The sequence below is a fragment of the Anopheles marshallii genome, chromosome 2 (assembly GCF_943734725.1).
Source record: "Anopheles marshallii chromosome 2, idAnoMarsDA_429_01, whole genome shotgun sequence".
In the NCBI taxonomy this organism is placed as follows: domain Eukaryota; kingdom Metazoa; phylum Arthropoda; class Insecta; order Diptera; family Culicidae; genus Anopheles; species Anopheles marshallii.
In genome coordinates, this window is record NC_071326.1 from 33,551,403 (window position 1) to 33,567,324 (window position 15,922).

The 15,922-nt window shown below is 41.5% G+C and overlaps 1 protein-coding gene across 1 annotated transcript in view; it reads right to left on the reverse strand.

Annotated features, from left to right (window-relative positions):
• The window catches only part of LOC128717875 (cuticlin-4), a 62,596-nt gene that overhangs the window by 26,327 nt on the left and 20,347 nt on the right, over positions 1-15,922 (reverse strand). The gene's annotated exons all lie outside the window — the stretch shown is intronic.

A 15,922-nucleotide genomic window follows, 5' to 3' on the forward strand; every position in this document is an offset into this window, starting at 1 on the left:
GTGAAATATACAGAGAGGTAGATGGTGAGGAAAAAATAGAAGATGAAAGTTAATGTGCCTTGTTTTCGGGAGTGTATACCGGTGAGATCCGTGCGTTGTCTTTCTTTAACTGTTCGGGCATGAATTTTTATTTTAAGCGCGTGTGTGAGTATGTTTTTTTTCTCGTTCCTCTCATTTGCTTCTTAGCTAAAGCTATTATTTCGGTAGCGTTCCTTGCCGGGATGGCATTGAAACCGTTCGTTCATTGACTTCACCATCGATTGGTGCTCACGTTGTGTATACTTTTTTTTAAATTAACTTTTCTTTTCATAGCTTCAAATTAGCTGCGTTGGTTTTTTGGGTGAAATTTGCCTACATTTTCGTTGCTCGTTGATGGCGGAGAAACTATGCTAGTTATAATGAATTTGAAAAAAATGATAAACATACAAAGAAAATTTAAACCCCATGCATGTGCATGAAAAAGTGCATTTTGCTATTGTTTACGGTTGTTATACACTTTTAAACCATTATAGTTTTACAGGCTTCAATAAAGTTTTACAACAAATTTTCCATTTTTAAACTTAAAGCTATCCATAGACGGCATCACAATTTGGCCAATTAAACGAAATGTTTACAGGCTTTTTCAGATGTTAGAAAAAAGCACACTAATATAAGGTAATAAGTAGTAAATTACTGTTCAACAGCCTCAGACGACACAACAAGAGCATCAGCCGAATTTTGATCGCAGCACATGATAGTACAATTGTGGCACATGATATAACAAAGCCTATAAGTATACGTGAAGTATAAATTCGTACGGATAAACGCACTCAAAGATACATTTTGACAGTTAGTTTCCTGTTTTCAAGAAATGTAAAAAATCTGCATTTATTGTTTTATTTAGATCATTATTTCACGATAAATGCAATAAATACTTCCACCATCAATTCTCACCGCTTTATATCTATAATATGCATTAATTATGCAAGGATTTGTTGCAATCGTTTTATGTCTGTTGTTCTTGTCGTATATTTTAAGGTCGTTGAGATGTAATCTGTTATCTTCTTTTAAATGTTTGCTTGCGATATTCTAATGCATATAATATATTCTTTTCATGACTTCAAATGCCAATAAGCATAGCCAAAATTACACAACGTCTTGAGCATGCTTTCCGTATCAACCTTTACATATTTGATCGGTGTGATTCGTGCTATATCGGTACGCGATAAAACAGAGACAACTCTCGGCAGGATTTACCCTCCGGAAAGAGTGTTCCGCCATTGCGTTCATTAGCTGTGCATGTGTGGAATATTCATTTTCATGAGGCCTGCATTCAACCGGAAAACGGAAACACTTTCGGTGCAGGTTGATTGATTGATCCTAGATGCGTGAACGGTCGGGACACGAGCGATCGCGTACGGCCACCCAGTACAACCACCCCGAAAAAAAGTGATAGTAAATTTACTTTAGCTTCTGTCGCCTCGGGAGTGAAACTTTTTCACCTCCGTTTTTGTCCCATGTAAGTCACTGCGCCGATCGGGTTTCAATGATGCATTCCATTGAAGCAAGGGTCGGACGCATTTCTTCGCCACGTTCGTTAAATCGCTCCGGGATGCGAAGGAAATTTTGATACACAAGGTGATACACCAACCTGCAGCTAATGCTGACTAATTCGGTTAATTTTCACCCCAGCGTACTAACCGCCCCGGGGGCCACGAAGCCGATTGTTGTGCTGTAGGTTATTGGTTGGCGTTTTTTTAACGCGCTCAGTTTTGTTTCAAATTTGGGAACCAACACTCGTGGGACGCCTGCCGTAGCGCCATCGATCGAAACTGGAGCAGGACTCAGCAGGGTAGCACAGCATGGTATCGGTGTAACTTTCTAAAACATAAAACACCCAGAAAGCTTTTCGCTACCCGGTGATCGGAACGTGCTGACAGTGATGCTTACTCAAACGAACTTATCATAATTGGTGATAGAAATAAGAATTGATTTATTGCACCGTAGCAACTTGGATGCTTATTCAACAGATGATATTATGATGAGCAGTAAAAATGTAAAATCGCACCAAAATTATGCCTGCAAAGTGTTAAATATTAATTTTTCTATTATGTAAACATGCATTCAGTTCGTTTATAAAAAACGACAACACACTCTTTAAATGCAAAATCTAGATCGTGATATGGTCTACTGCGTCTGATATAACCTCCACAAAGCACTCTTAATTTCACTAGTTCAACACAAACCATATCTTGCACCGTTCAAACATCGCATAAAGCGTGGAAAAGCTTTTGCTCCGACACGGGCCGCATATTTGCGCAACCGCAAAACTAAACGTCGCTACAACCAATCAAAACAATGGACAAAACATAAGCGACGAAATCAACAAACACGGATGCGGTACGCTGACATCGAACAATGTGCTTTTGTCACTGCACACGACACGTGATCACGCTTTTATCGCGACGGGTGGTGCAGTGGATCAATTTCGTTTACCGAACCCAAAATTGGATTGCATAAAATGGTGGTCGGGCTTCACGGTAGGTCCCATGTGTCACCATGCCGCCGATAAAAGGTATACTCTTCGGGTGGGCTCAATGTGCGGTACGGTGACAACACCCCGGGTGACAACGGAACGCTCACCTATTGTTTACGGGGTGTTGAGTTTTATGCCACCCTGTGCCACACTGTCCCTGAGTCAATCGGTTATTTCACCATTTCGCTGCCGAGTATGCGGGTATTTGGCGAAAGTGGTTCATCGCCAGGGCGCCATTTAGTAAAGTTTCACTTTCATTCTAAGATAAAGGTATTCTGATAGTTGGAATAGTGTTTTTTTTTTATTATCGGCTGCTTCACTGTGTTTGGTTTTGCAGTAGTCATTGTAGTCTTCACACGTGACAATGTGAAATTTATTTAACATTTATTCAAACAATGTGAAATTTATTTAACAATTTTTTAAAACAATTTTTAGATTGCCATTTTCATAATTATAATTCATTTTAGGTACATGTTTATTAAATTAATTGTTTTTTTTTTTAATACAAGAAAGGAATTTGTTCCTTATTTTGACTAATGATTAAACTTTTAACATAAAATAAGTGTGGCAAAAGGGGTGGTGATGTATTGGTAACGGCACCGGCCTTCACACTACATGATCGGTCCCATATTCCCGATGTTGTATCGTTAATTGAATTGAATTAAATTAAATAATTGACGAGCTTTGATGTTTATCATACGTTTTATATTTAAAGAATTCATTCAGTTTCATCTCGTAATCTTGTTGTTAAAATTATGCACACTCCTTTATTTCATTGTTCATAATTAAATGTAACCAAAGATTACTATTTGTTGGAAAAGTGAATTTCGTTAGCTTCTTTTGAAATACTGCAACCTGAAGAGGTTGCTTGGACTGTCTTTGCTAACTTTCCATTAAATTATTTATTGTCAATAGCAGGGTTGTCTATCGTGATTTTTTATCGTTTTCAAACGTTCAACACTAAAAATCAGTACTAAATAAGCGTTTCAGTTGGTTCTAAGAACTAAAATTGTTCGACTAATTTTGTAATCATAAAGTGAAATCAAAATGTACTCTTAATTGTTCAGTGAAGTATACGACAGATTACGAGTTCAGATTTGGAAAAATAGCACATGTTTAATGTCCTACATGGGCAAGGTAGGTATTAAGTGTTGTTTTTTCCCTTTTACGTCACACAATAGCTTCATAAATAATTGTCGCAATCGCGCTACTTCCAAACCATTAGCGGCCGTATCACAAAATGGCAAGGTTTTATATTGGTATCACTTCGTAACCGTCCATCAGACAAAAACCAAAGGTTCAATTGATATTGCAACAACCAGAAAAAAAAACACACACTCTCAACCCGCATCAATAAAAATGATTAATTATCATTCCGACTTTGGAAATCGATATTTCTTTCTTTGCTTGACGAGTTTTTTCTTATACTTCCCTTGACCGCTTGATGCTTTGGTAAAAGCGGCATAAGAAAAAGAGCAAACCATCTGATTCCATCGCGGCAGTAGGATTGTGACCCGGAAGGCAGGAAACGATTGCAGCCGAGGTGGATGATAAGGAGGAGAAAAGGTTCGCACCTTCCGCCGCACGGAACTAGGAAGCTTCCTACTATCTGGTTCACCTAGTTTCATCGCATGAACGGCTCTAGGTAGCTCGCTTACACACGGTCATACAACACACACAGATGCAAACTGGACCTAGGCTGTGTGCCGTTTGTTGGACCGTGCCGTGCACACCGTGTTCATGTATCGTATAGGAAGGTAACATTTTTTTACTTTTATTTGCGTTTGTCTTGTCAGTGAATCTCTTAGTGGGCTAGTTTTTCACGTCAGACACTAATAGGACCGGCCTGATACTCACAGCATGCTCATCCGCACTGTGATACGTTATCAAGCTCTACGAAAGTATGAAGTGGGTTTTCTGTTACCCATCATCAGAAGTGTAGATAAATGGAATTGAAAGCATAAAATATTACACTTTCCGTCCAGATGCGATTTAAGGGCTTCCCATAGCAGCGGTACCTTTCAAAGACACATTTAGCTGCGATCGTTTTACATATTAGAAATAATGATCATCGTACTCGATCGATATAATAAATAGACATTTGAGATTTTTGAAATCTTCTTCATTGCAAATAATTGACAACAAATAGACAAAAACATCTGTCTTCGAGCGAAAGAGAGAGAGAGAGAGATAGAGAGAGAGAAAGAGAAAGAGAGAGAGAAAAATAAAGGGAGAAAAAAAATCCTCTAAAATTCACTGTACGATACGGTTTTAGATGTAATCAATTTTCGAAAGACTGCAATGCGTAACAAGCTGCAAACTCGATCAAAAGCGAAGAGTTTTTAGTTTTTTTGACAACCGTACCCAGCCTCACCAACTCTCACTTTATTTCCCCTCCGAGAGTAGGAGCCGGTTGGGAAGTTTTCACTCGTCGCTTTTAGCTTTTCAGCGTACTTTTCCACGTTTTGTCACACGCCGGTTACCGCCGGTTTGTTCGTTTTTCAATTGGTAATTGGGTGGCAGCTTGCTCGCTGTGCTAATTAAATTAGGTCCCGTGAAAAGTTTCACATATATTATTGATGCGCTCCGAAAAGCCCGGCACCAAACGCACACACCGTTCCTTCCCGACTTGAAAACAGCAAACGGCCCGCTACGGCAATAGGTGGCGCCCAGCACTTCTCACCGCTCGTTGTTGTTGCGGCTGGTCCGAGAAAGTTGGGAGAAGAAAGCGTCGATAAACCGGGTGCGCAATTAGTGCACGGCGTGTTCGTTCGTTCGTTTGAGCGATTTACGATAGGGGGCGCTCTCACACACGCTGCACATAGTGGATACGATCGGGTGAATCCATTCCCCCCGCTAGGAGGTTGGGAAAGGTGGACAATGGGATGGGAAGGTTTTGGTTTTGGTGATTGAATTTCAATGCCATGTGCTACGCTCCATCAACAGCAGTAATGATGCTGCTGATAATGATGGCGTTGACGATGGCTATCACTATCGGGCTCGGGTAAGAAAGAAAATATACTGTCGGGCACACCCCGGCACGCTGGTTAGATGCTGAGTGTGGGGTCGCAGCAATGCAGAAAAATGTCGATCACACATGAGAGAGAAACCCGCGCGATGGACATCTTTTTGTACTGCATCTCCGAACAGTCGCGTACTCTAAGATCAATCGGTCGTTACCATCCCCAGTACGTCCAATAAAGAGGATGACTTGGGGAAAACCCCGATTGATGCTCTGACAAGTGTATCCAGCCTCTTCGATGAGGCTTTTCAACCTTTCCAGATCGATGAAAGAAATCTCTTTTTTTACACATTGGATTATGTTTGCCCATTAGAGGACGGCCGTCCGTTCAATGTCTAAACGCATTCACCCGACCTTCGACATCATCATCACGCGGAATCGTCTCACAAAACAGCGCCCGATAGTTTCAGTCTCTTCGTCGAAGCTCCATGGATTGGGGGGGAAAAAAACTCGCCGCTAAACACGCTTCACGCTCACTTTCTTTCCGCCACGAGCTGCCACAAACCCATTACGGTTAAGTACGTTTGGCTGAGAGGCACGAGCCTATAGAAAGACGTCAGGCCAGCGGTTGAAGTTGACTCGTGACGCGGCATAAATACGCTTGGCGCGCAATGAAGAAATGGTTCCGTGTCCCTGTTCTGTCACTTCTAACACGCAAGCTACAGCAAACAGCTGCTGCATCGGTCAGTTATCTCGTTGAGGCGGTCCATTTCTTTCCTTCCCACTCACTCTTACTCTCTCCGTTTCGATATTTTTGCTTTCCTTCTCCCGAGTTGACGCCATGCTAAGGGACCCGTTGGCACACTGACGTACCTTTCTGGGGACCTGTTTTGTCTGGGACCAAAGAGGTACAGCGAATGGCAATGCGCAAAGAGAAAACTCTTTCCCTAGCGGTCCGGAGGTTCAATGAACCGAGAAAGAGAACGTGACTTCAATTCCGGGAGTTAGCTATACGTCGAATCTGTAATGGTTGGCCGGGAATCCGGACGGCGCATGGTAGGCATGCAAGGAGGTTGATAAGGTTTTACCGTCTAATGAAAGTTGCAGGATGCGGTCAATCGGAATGCACAGGAATTCAGGTATGTATAAATCCAGTTAGCAAGTGCATTCTAAACTGCATCAGCCAGAGGACATTGACTGCAAACCGGAAGGTTCAGTGAAGGTCATTTCATTTCCATTTGTTGAAGATTTTATCACCCTCGCAAATGGGGGTTAGCGATGAAGATACTTATTTAAATGTTAAGCAACATTTAAAGTATTTGGTGTACAACACTTTACTTTCCTCGATCGGTGGGAGACAGCGAAGACTCTTAAGCATTTTTGAAGTACCAACCTGAGCTTCAATACTGCGTGAACAACAACTCGATCAAACGCACCGATAATAAAGATAATCGCACATAGACATAGAAGCAAACCTGAATGTCAAAAAATCCAAGTGTTTTAGAAGGGGATTGTAAACAAATCAACCCACATCAACACTATTCGTGATTCGAAAGAGCTTCCCTTTTTTCCCGTTTAAGCTTTAACGCTACATCACTTCACTAGCTGGTGGAATATAACCCGACGGTATACCGCCCTGATCACTTGTCATCGAATGGAGAGATTCTACAAGTCTCTCGAGCTAGATCACTCTAGCCTGCGTTCCGAAAAGTGAGAGTTAATAAAATAATTGACGGATTAAACGGGTGTGAAATTGATAGGTGGAATGCTGATGAAGTTATTCTTGCTGCATATTCTTGCTTGATTTCCACTTTACGATCCGTGTCACATTCCATCCGAATCTAACGAATCAACGACAATCAACGTTATGAAGCAGCTGAACCATCCGCTTATCTTTTTTAACGGGCAACATAAAACTACTGAATACGGGAGAAAAGAATAGACACAAATAGACCCACAAGAGGCCCAATACTTCAAAGCTTTTTACTCCATCGAATTTGTGCTTGTTTCTATCGTCTATCGAATGGTCGATAATTTGTCGGCGGCATTTTTATCTAAATTTTAGACAGATTTAAAATTCATTCGCCTCAAAAATGACCGTGTCTGTATGGATTTGTGCAATTATTTGGGGATTTTCGAAAGGGAGAAGAATGTTAATAATCAACGTTTGATTTGTTTTCTTGCCTAGCCGGTCATTGCTCCTACTTGCAACAACACTCCCTCAAAGCTTCAGCCGTGTTCTACAATGTAACTGACCTTTCTCAATAAAATAAATACAACTCTCTGCCAGGCTCTGCCCTAGTGAACTCACTTTCAACACCACGGAAAGTGGAAAATGTACCACATCGAATGAGAAATGGGAAGTAATTCCCGAACCACAATTGCTCTATTGCTCCAGACAGCATCCAGCATGGCTGTTGAACACAAGTCGTCATCGTTTGCGGTTAACGAAAAAAAAAATCACACACACACAAACCGGGCTCCATGGGCTTAGCTGTAGGCTGTGTCTTAAGGGTATGTTTTCAGTGTTTTCCATGCTGTACATTTCGTCTCTATGATTAGCCTGTTCAAACACGAATAGGAAAAGGGCCGGAAAGCAAACGTCAGATGAACAAATTGGAAAATAGCATAGTAAGTTACTTGGTAATGCGCTTTAATCACACATTTCACCTTGAACCTTGAAGAAATACACACCTAAAACGAAACGCGAGATTCTTGCGACGCTCGGGAAAAGTTCGTTTGGCGGTCTATAATTATTCAGGTACGATGTAACACTACCCGCAGTATTCAGTGTAGCATAGATGTTTTGATTGAGTTTAAGGAATTACATTTTTTGGGCACTTCTTTTATGAACTGTATTAACTAATTAACAAATTTTTAAACTTTTTCCTATCTCTTAGCCCTTTCGCTAAAGCAGTTTTTGTATGTTTGTTCAAGATCTTCCGATCCTACACACTTCCATCGTAAGAAGCAAACAAATGACAGGTTAAGAAATAATTTCTCACATCCTTCACCATTAATCTGTTCTGTGCTAATATCGCTTAGGCTTTCCATTCATCATTACATCTACACCCTACAGAAGCGCGCTACTTGAGAACTACGCCTCTTTCCCTGATCGCCGTTGCAGTTGAGGATATTCTACCATACCGCAAAGATTAATGGATTTTATCAGCGGGAAAAAGTAAACAACTTTCGATTTCTACCACCTGTCCATCTCACCATGGTATCGATCTGTCTAATAAGCATTAGTGTAGCCGCTGGTAGCCTCTCAAGTGTCGGTTCCACTCGCCCAAAAGTGCCCAACGTACGGTAGGTTTGCTTTTTCATGCTTTTTGTTTTAATTTCTGACGGTTTTTTTTTCCTTTTGCGTTTTATTCCGATGGGTCTGGTGCCCAATCAAACGGCACCCATCGATTGATTGATTTACGATTGTGTTCCGTTCTAGTGTGCCGTAAGGTTAACAGCCCCAGGAATGCAGTAATATATAACCTGATCCCACCCTTCATTTTACGACACGGGAGTTCAATCAAGCAGCATCTCTTCACTGTTTAATTATATTGGCTGATCGATGAATTTCTACCGAAAGCTTGCACATAGGTGCATACCGACCAAAATACAGGGTACGTTATCCAGCCGATCAAGCAGCGAATAACCTTCGAATTTATGCTTTCTGGTTTTATCAAATTTGGCTATTAAAGTTAAAAAAGAAAAAATCCCTCACCATGTACCCCGATTCAAGCGGCAGCGCTATGAGATTTATGGCTCCCACCAAGAAGCTCTCACAAATTACCTCAACCAGAATGGGTGACTGGTCCCTGGTGTGGTTTGGCTGTGCTTTTTCACGGCCCTGGAGCAGAAACCCCACAGTCAGTTCAATTTATTACCTAGAACGAAAAACAACAAACAACGGGAATGAAAATCTTGCGTTAGAAATGGAAAGTGAAAGAGTTGGTACAGGGAGGTTTCGTTTTCATTTGCGGGGCGATTAACAGCTTACTGGTACGGGCGGTAAATGACAAACAATGTCCGAACGAGTTTCAAGTTTTCGTTTAATGACGGTTAGTCGGACGAATCTTTATGACACCCTCCCATCGATCTATATTATGCTAAGCGTAAACCTCCAAAACATGGCTGTTGGGAATTTTAGTACACTGCAATAAAATCGTACGATATTCCCGTGTGGGTGCGCGGATTGATTGGATTAGGAGAGAAATAAAAGCGTTTTAGGTAATGTTTCTTACGAGTTTCCGTCCGGTGTTTCCATTTACAACTATATTATTAAGAGGAGATTCACAAAACGGTATGCTTTGTGTCGAATAATGGAACTGACTGTAGTCAACTTTCGTTTTCAACTCCAAGTTGCTTTGCGGAATGTTTTTCTTTTCACATTGAGTTTGTTTCTAATTTGTTGTACTGCTGTTACCTTACCATCCGCCATTCAGACACCCGGCACACTAATGGTATTTAGTCATCCATTAGTCTTGCCAATCAAACGGACGCGTTCCGTTCGATGGGTGTTCGATGAGTAATGATCGTCATGCGATCGCTCGCCGAGCAGTGACGGAAAACATTCATCAAGGAAATGAAAGAAGGGAAAATTTACATAAATCTTGCCCCGCTGAACGGCAACGGTGAAGAATCCACCTGAAGTGCGGTGGGCCCGTTAGTGGGCAGGGTAAGATGGCAAAGGGATGAAATCACGTTCTCCATTCTCACCGCTTAAGTTCACACCACTTTACCAGAAGAGTTGTACGGGCGTCAAGTACTTGGATTGAACTTTCACTGTCGGACCAACAGGTGAAGTGAATGACGCTCCTACGCTTTCAGACACGATCGGTCCACTGCAAGCAAACTGGATCATCGCACCATGCAGGATTGAGTGGGAAATTATATCAATAACCAGGCGAGAGGAACGCCAGTCATCACCGACAGCCTCTAATGGTCGTCCATCACACGGGCACTGATGGGGGTACGATCGTTCGGTCACCACGCGCTGTCACACGGATGACTGGTGCGGATTTTTAGCAACGCCAAACCACTTTCTCCCCATGTGTCACGACCCGTCACGTGTTCGTTCCTGCGCCTAAAGCATCTTCACATAATGTCATCTTCTTTTGCGTTGGTGTAACATTTTGGTTCGGTAAAGCATCGAACGGAATAGAATGACACAAAATAAAATAAAAGTGACATCATAATGGTAGCACCAGTACCGGTAGAAGCCAATGGAGATGGGCAGTCACTCATATGCGTTACCATAAGGCAAATCATTTTCATTGTACAATCGAAAGTATTCAATACAAATGGCACACTAGAAATTACACCCTATCGTACAATCGAAAGACTTCATCAGCACAAGCGAGAAACCCACACGACTTGTTCATTCATTTTCAAGGATGCGGATGATGTGGATGATGTGGACACGAGCTTTAATAACTACAATTTGAGCGAACCAATGTTTTCTGGTGGTATCATTGCCGTGTATTTGGCCAATTTGTGGGTATCTAATGCGTGTATGATTATGCGTCTCACTGCATAGCATATTTTACAAAATTTTTTAGAAAGTTGTTAATTATTGTCAGAAAACAAACGAAAATTTTGATTGCTGTTCGATGAGCAGTATACTCTGCAAAATGGTTTAAAAACATGTTGGCGCACTGTGCGTTAAAGGTGAATGCATTGTAATGCTTTTCTAATAACGCACTATCAATTGCTAACGATTTGATGGAAAAAATTGCTTCACCATAATCATGTTTCGCTCGGCGTTTCCTTCGAAACAGCAGGTAGCAGGTTTCCATTTCTGGTTTTAAACTGTGTGACGACGGTTAAAGGAGTATCATCAATGCATAGATAAAGCTATGATGATCTTTTGTTCGTTAGCTATGAGTTATAATTTTGTGTACCGATACGCTTCCACCAAAATCTATCGAAAACGTTCGTTTGATTGATTTGTTCTATCCATAATGGTTCTCTTCGTTTGCTGTGGTTCGTTCGATGTGGAAGCCCGAGTACTAACGTATTGTAAATGGAGTAATTTGTAACCACGCTACTGTTACCATGGTATGGAGTGGAAGTGAGCAATTATAGCTTCTGCTGCTAGTATGAATTGAAATGTAACGAAGATTAATGTTTCCACCACCCAAGAGGAACAATGGTCCATTTTACCAATCAATTCAAGGTACGCTTATAATTCCTTCACTTGGTATAATGTCCATAAAGTACCCTTCAAGCACGGTATTGCAAATTTTAGCTACTACAAATGTTTTGCAATAAATGCAAAAGACACAACAAAAGCCCAATTTGGCCAATGATAACATCAACGTAAACAAATAACAAACCGCTAAATCACTCGCCTACAACAACCACACCCCCACTAACAACACAACCGGCTCCTGCGGGCGCATAAAGCATAAAGAAAACTAACAACTAAATGGTCTTCATCCCAACCACAAACGGTACACAATCCAGGGCACTTTCTCACTATCGCCAGATCATAGTTTCTTGCTCTGGCTGTACAGCGTAGTAGCTGTATTTTTTGCCAGCTGGCAATTGAATTGCCGATTCAATGAGCTCGCGTTAGTTCCGCCACGTGCGCATGGACATTCGTTCGTGTGCAGTTATATAAAGCTACACCAGAACACAGGTCCGGCTACTAATCTACGACAGCGTAACACGACCAACCATCAAGGCGTCTAATTAAGTGTGATAGATAAAAAAACCGTAAAAAAAACTACAGCCGCAAGACGACTCCATCTGAGCAAACATTTCAACATTTGCTTCCTACAAATCGATCAACCTTCCTGAGCTAGGTGTCGGAAGATACCACTGACCTGATTCGCTTCGGTTTGTTGGGTTTTTATTAGTAGCCACGAAACAACAATAGACTGTTTTGAGAGAAAAAAAGTTAAATAAAGGATTTACACATAAAAAGTGTGCAGTTTTGACAAGGTGTATGATTTGGGACCCGGTGGTGTATTGGTAGCGGCGCTGGTCTTTACACGATAAGGCCGGTCCAAAATCCCATCCGGACCAATCCTCCGTACGCAGTACTGACTATCCAGCTACGGGTATATAAAGTCAAAAACATCAAAAATGGCAGGCCTAGACCTCTTGAGGTGCCAATAATTTAAAATCAAATTCTATTAAGTACTTTTCGTGTATCGTTTTGTTATATACGTTTTATTTGCGTCATATAATCGGTTATGATGTCTTTTACAGTTTTATAATAACTATTCATTGTTTAAATGATTTTTTAAAATATAAACATCATTGTACTCTCTTATGATCTCTTTAAAACAGATTCTTTCAAACCCCCCCTATGCGGGAGTTGTTTCACCTCGATTTTTTACCACTTTAAACCGCCCCCATACGGCACGATCTGCTCTGGTTGCAAAAAAGCGCAACTCCATCGGAAAGGGCGCTCCACATCGATGGCGTGCAAAGTGAAAGTTATTTTGCATTCCCCTATCCTACGTCCCCAACACTTCATACTTTACCCCGTACACAGCTTCTCGCAGACAGCACACACATACACACGCTTACCGGCTTTGCACGGTAATAACGGAACAAAACGGCCGGTGCAGTTATTAGTAGGCGGATGGAAAGAAAACTCTCCGAGCCGGAACTGGCAAGTTTAGGTAGGAGTGCGATGAAGAAAACAAAACAGAACAAAGCAAAAAAAAAAACAACATCAGCTGGATGTTTATTAAATGCACACGAATTAAGCCTAAGTGAGCGATGGTGTCACGATGGCCAGCTTGAAAAGTGTTAAAGTTTCTTCGAATGTTTGTAACTTGATTGCAAAGGGATCGATGGTTTGACGCATCGTAAGCAATATTGTGGGTGCTAAGTATTACACTTTCTCCCGCAACGGAAGCTCTTCAATCATGGTTGGCGGAATACTTTGCGGCATGCATTCCCCGCGCAAAGGCCAGACGTCAGCGTGACGTGTTGCGTCTGGGGGAGAATTATTATACCACCCAGCCAAACCTCCTGGTTTTCAAGGGCCAATCGTTAGTCACGATCAGGTTGGGCACCAGTAAACGACCTTTCCGCTGGTTGTGTTGCAATTTTATTACCGCGTTTTATTTCTCATTTTCTTCTGCGTGAGTTTTTGTTTCTTATTTTCAAAAACCACAAACCCTATCCTGCTGGTAGGTAGCACGAAAGCGAAAGTACCATAAAACAACAAGAAGAAAAAACGCCACAGCTAACCGGATGCATGTGCCATGTGGGTGATGGACCCCAACGAAGCCAGAACACGAAACGAATCTTACAACCGTGAAGTGGAAACCCGAGAAGAGGCAGTGTGAGGTCTGCTGTGTTTCCCAAACGACCCTCCGTCTTTCGCTGTGGGGTTCGTTGCTTAACTGCTAGAATTCAGTTTCACTTTTCACAAGCAAACTGGTGTGCCGGTTGGTGTTCGTATGTGTTTATATGTGTGTGTGTATGTGTATAATCTGTATTCGTTTTCCTTATTACTTGCTATTGGGAGTTTCGTCTCGCTGTGGGTCCCCCTGGATTTGCAAAAGCGTTTCCCTTCTTTCGTTACCAGAGACTGGGACCGACGTAACATTTGGTAGCATTTTCTTTGTTTCTTTTTGTCATGTTGATGATGTACCGTGGTGGCTGGTGGGGAGAAGTTTTGCAACAGAAATGCAACGATAAAGGAAGTGAGAACCGGCGTGACAATAAGGTGTGTGGAAAAGAAAACACGCTAGAAGGCAGGAAAAAGTGAAAGTATCGTAACAAAGAGTATGGTGAATGTAAGAACATGCTGTTGAAGCATTCAACGCGAGTGAGTAAAACACTACTACAAGAAATATTATATTTTATTGAGTATAGTTACTATCGATACAGCAACGAAAAGCTTTTCAAAAAGAATAATTGAAAACTGAGGAAGATTTTAATTTTTTACAACAAACACCGCTGTGTATGTTGATTTTTTTTACCACAAACAAAGGGCTGACCGATGCATATGGCGTAGTAGCCAACCCGACTGAAAAACCGTTGCCCCACCAAACATTGGGAAACGCACCGGAAGACTAGAATTTATTAGAGTGCATCAGAGCCCGCCGGGCACAGTTAGCACATCACAGCGGGAAAGTAGGATACACACGTTGCAGCCCTTAGGACAAACAATCGATCGATGAAATTGATCGAACCGAACCCCGTTTGGAACCGATGAATACCGATCGCGATCGCGCTTCCTATTAGCACGTAGGTGTGGAAATTAACCTCAGTGGTGGTGTGAGCATAACAGCACCACACACGTTTTCTGCTTTCAAAGTTACATTTTAACACATTTTCTTCGTGCTGTTCGATGCAGTTCGATCATGAGAAATCCGTTCTCTAGCATAAAGGTGAATTAAAAATACCAAAAATTAACATTATAAATACGTGAAAGGGTAGAATACGAGTTCATTTTATAAAGGAAGGCAAATAACCAATGCTACCTGGATAAAGGATAAACTTTCGGGATAAAGAGGTTAACCAACGATTGATAAATGCAAATTAAAATTTCACTGTAAGTCAAAACAAAAAAATAACTCAAAAACTTGGCACTACTCGTTTAAGCAAACCATCTCATAAGCCTGCCTTGAAATTTAAATCGATTCTTTCTACGCGCTTCATGGTTACGAATAAAATATATTGCATTGTAAAGACGGTAAGTAGGCGAGATTATCCATTTTTTCATTTCATTCATTAACTTTTACGAGCAAACCATACGGGGCAGATAATGAGAATCGCTTTCGTAACTCGAACCTAAAGTAAATGGAACAAACGAATCTTTAAATTGTAATGGTTTAATCGTGCACAGCACAACTAAGAGCAGCTAAGGGCTTAAGGCATGTTTTTTCTTATTTCTTCCCTCCCTAGTTCCAGTGAACTATCTTTGGCGAACATTTGCACAATTAACTAAATTCAGTTAATGCGAGCCTTTTGCAGCTAAACGCACAAACCGCATCGATTTGCGTGATCTGCACACCTATTCCACACCCTTCAGTGAAGGAATGTACTGTGAATACAAATTTCACTGCACTGCTCTAGAAACCAACACGAAAACTGACTAACCGGCATGCAGGAAAAACAAAGCATCACATTTATCATCCATCGCGTTTGTAGGTGATGGGGGAGAAAACGGTCGGCAAGGAAGAAACCCAGAAGGGAAACGATCAACCCAGATGCTGTAAACGATCATCATTCATTAGCATGGCCTTTTTCCTCGACTCCCACATCTACGGTGTACACGGTTTTTCGGTAACTTTATCTGTTGCTTCTCTTCCGTTCTTTTAAATGAAAACCCTTTCTGTTTCGTTTTCGCTGCGGCCTGTTTTATCCTGCAAACGGAACGAAAAAGCTCCTGTTGCGCTTCGACACAAAAATGTGAAACGATAGATTTCAACGCTTGCACCAGCCGACTTATAAGCGACGAACCGACCGGCGAG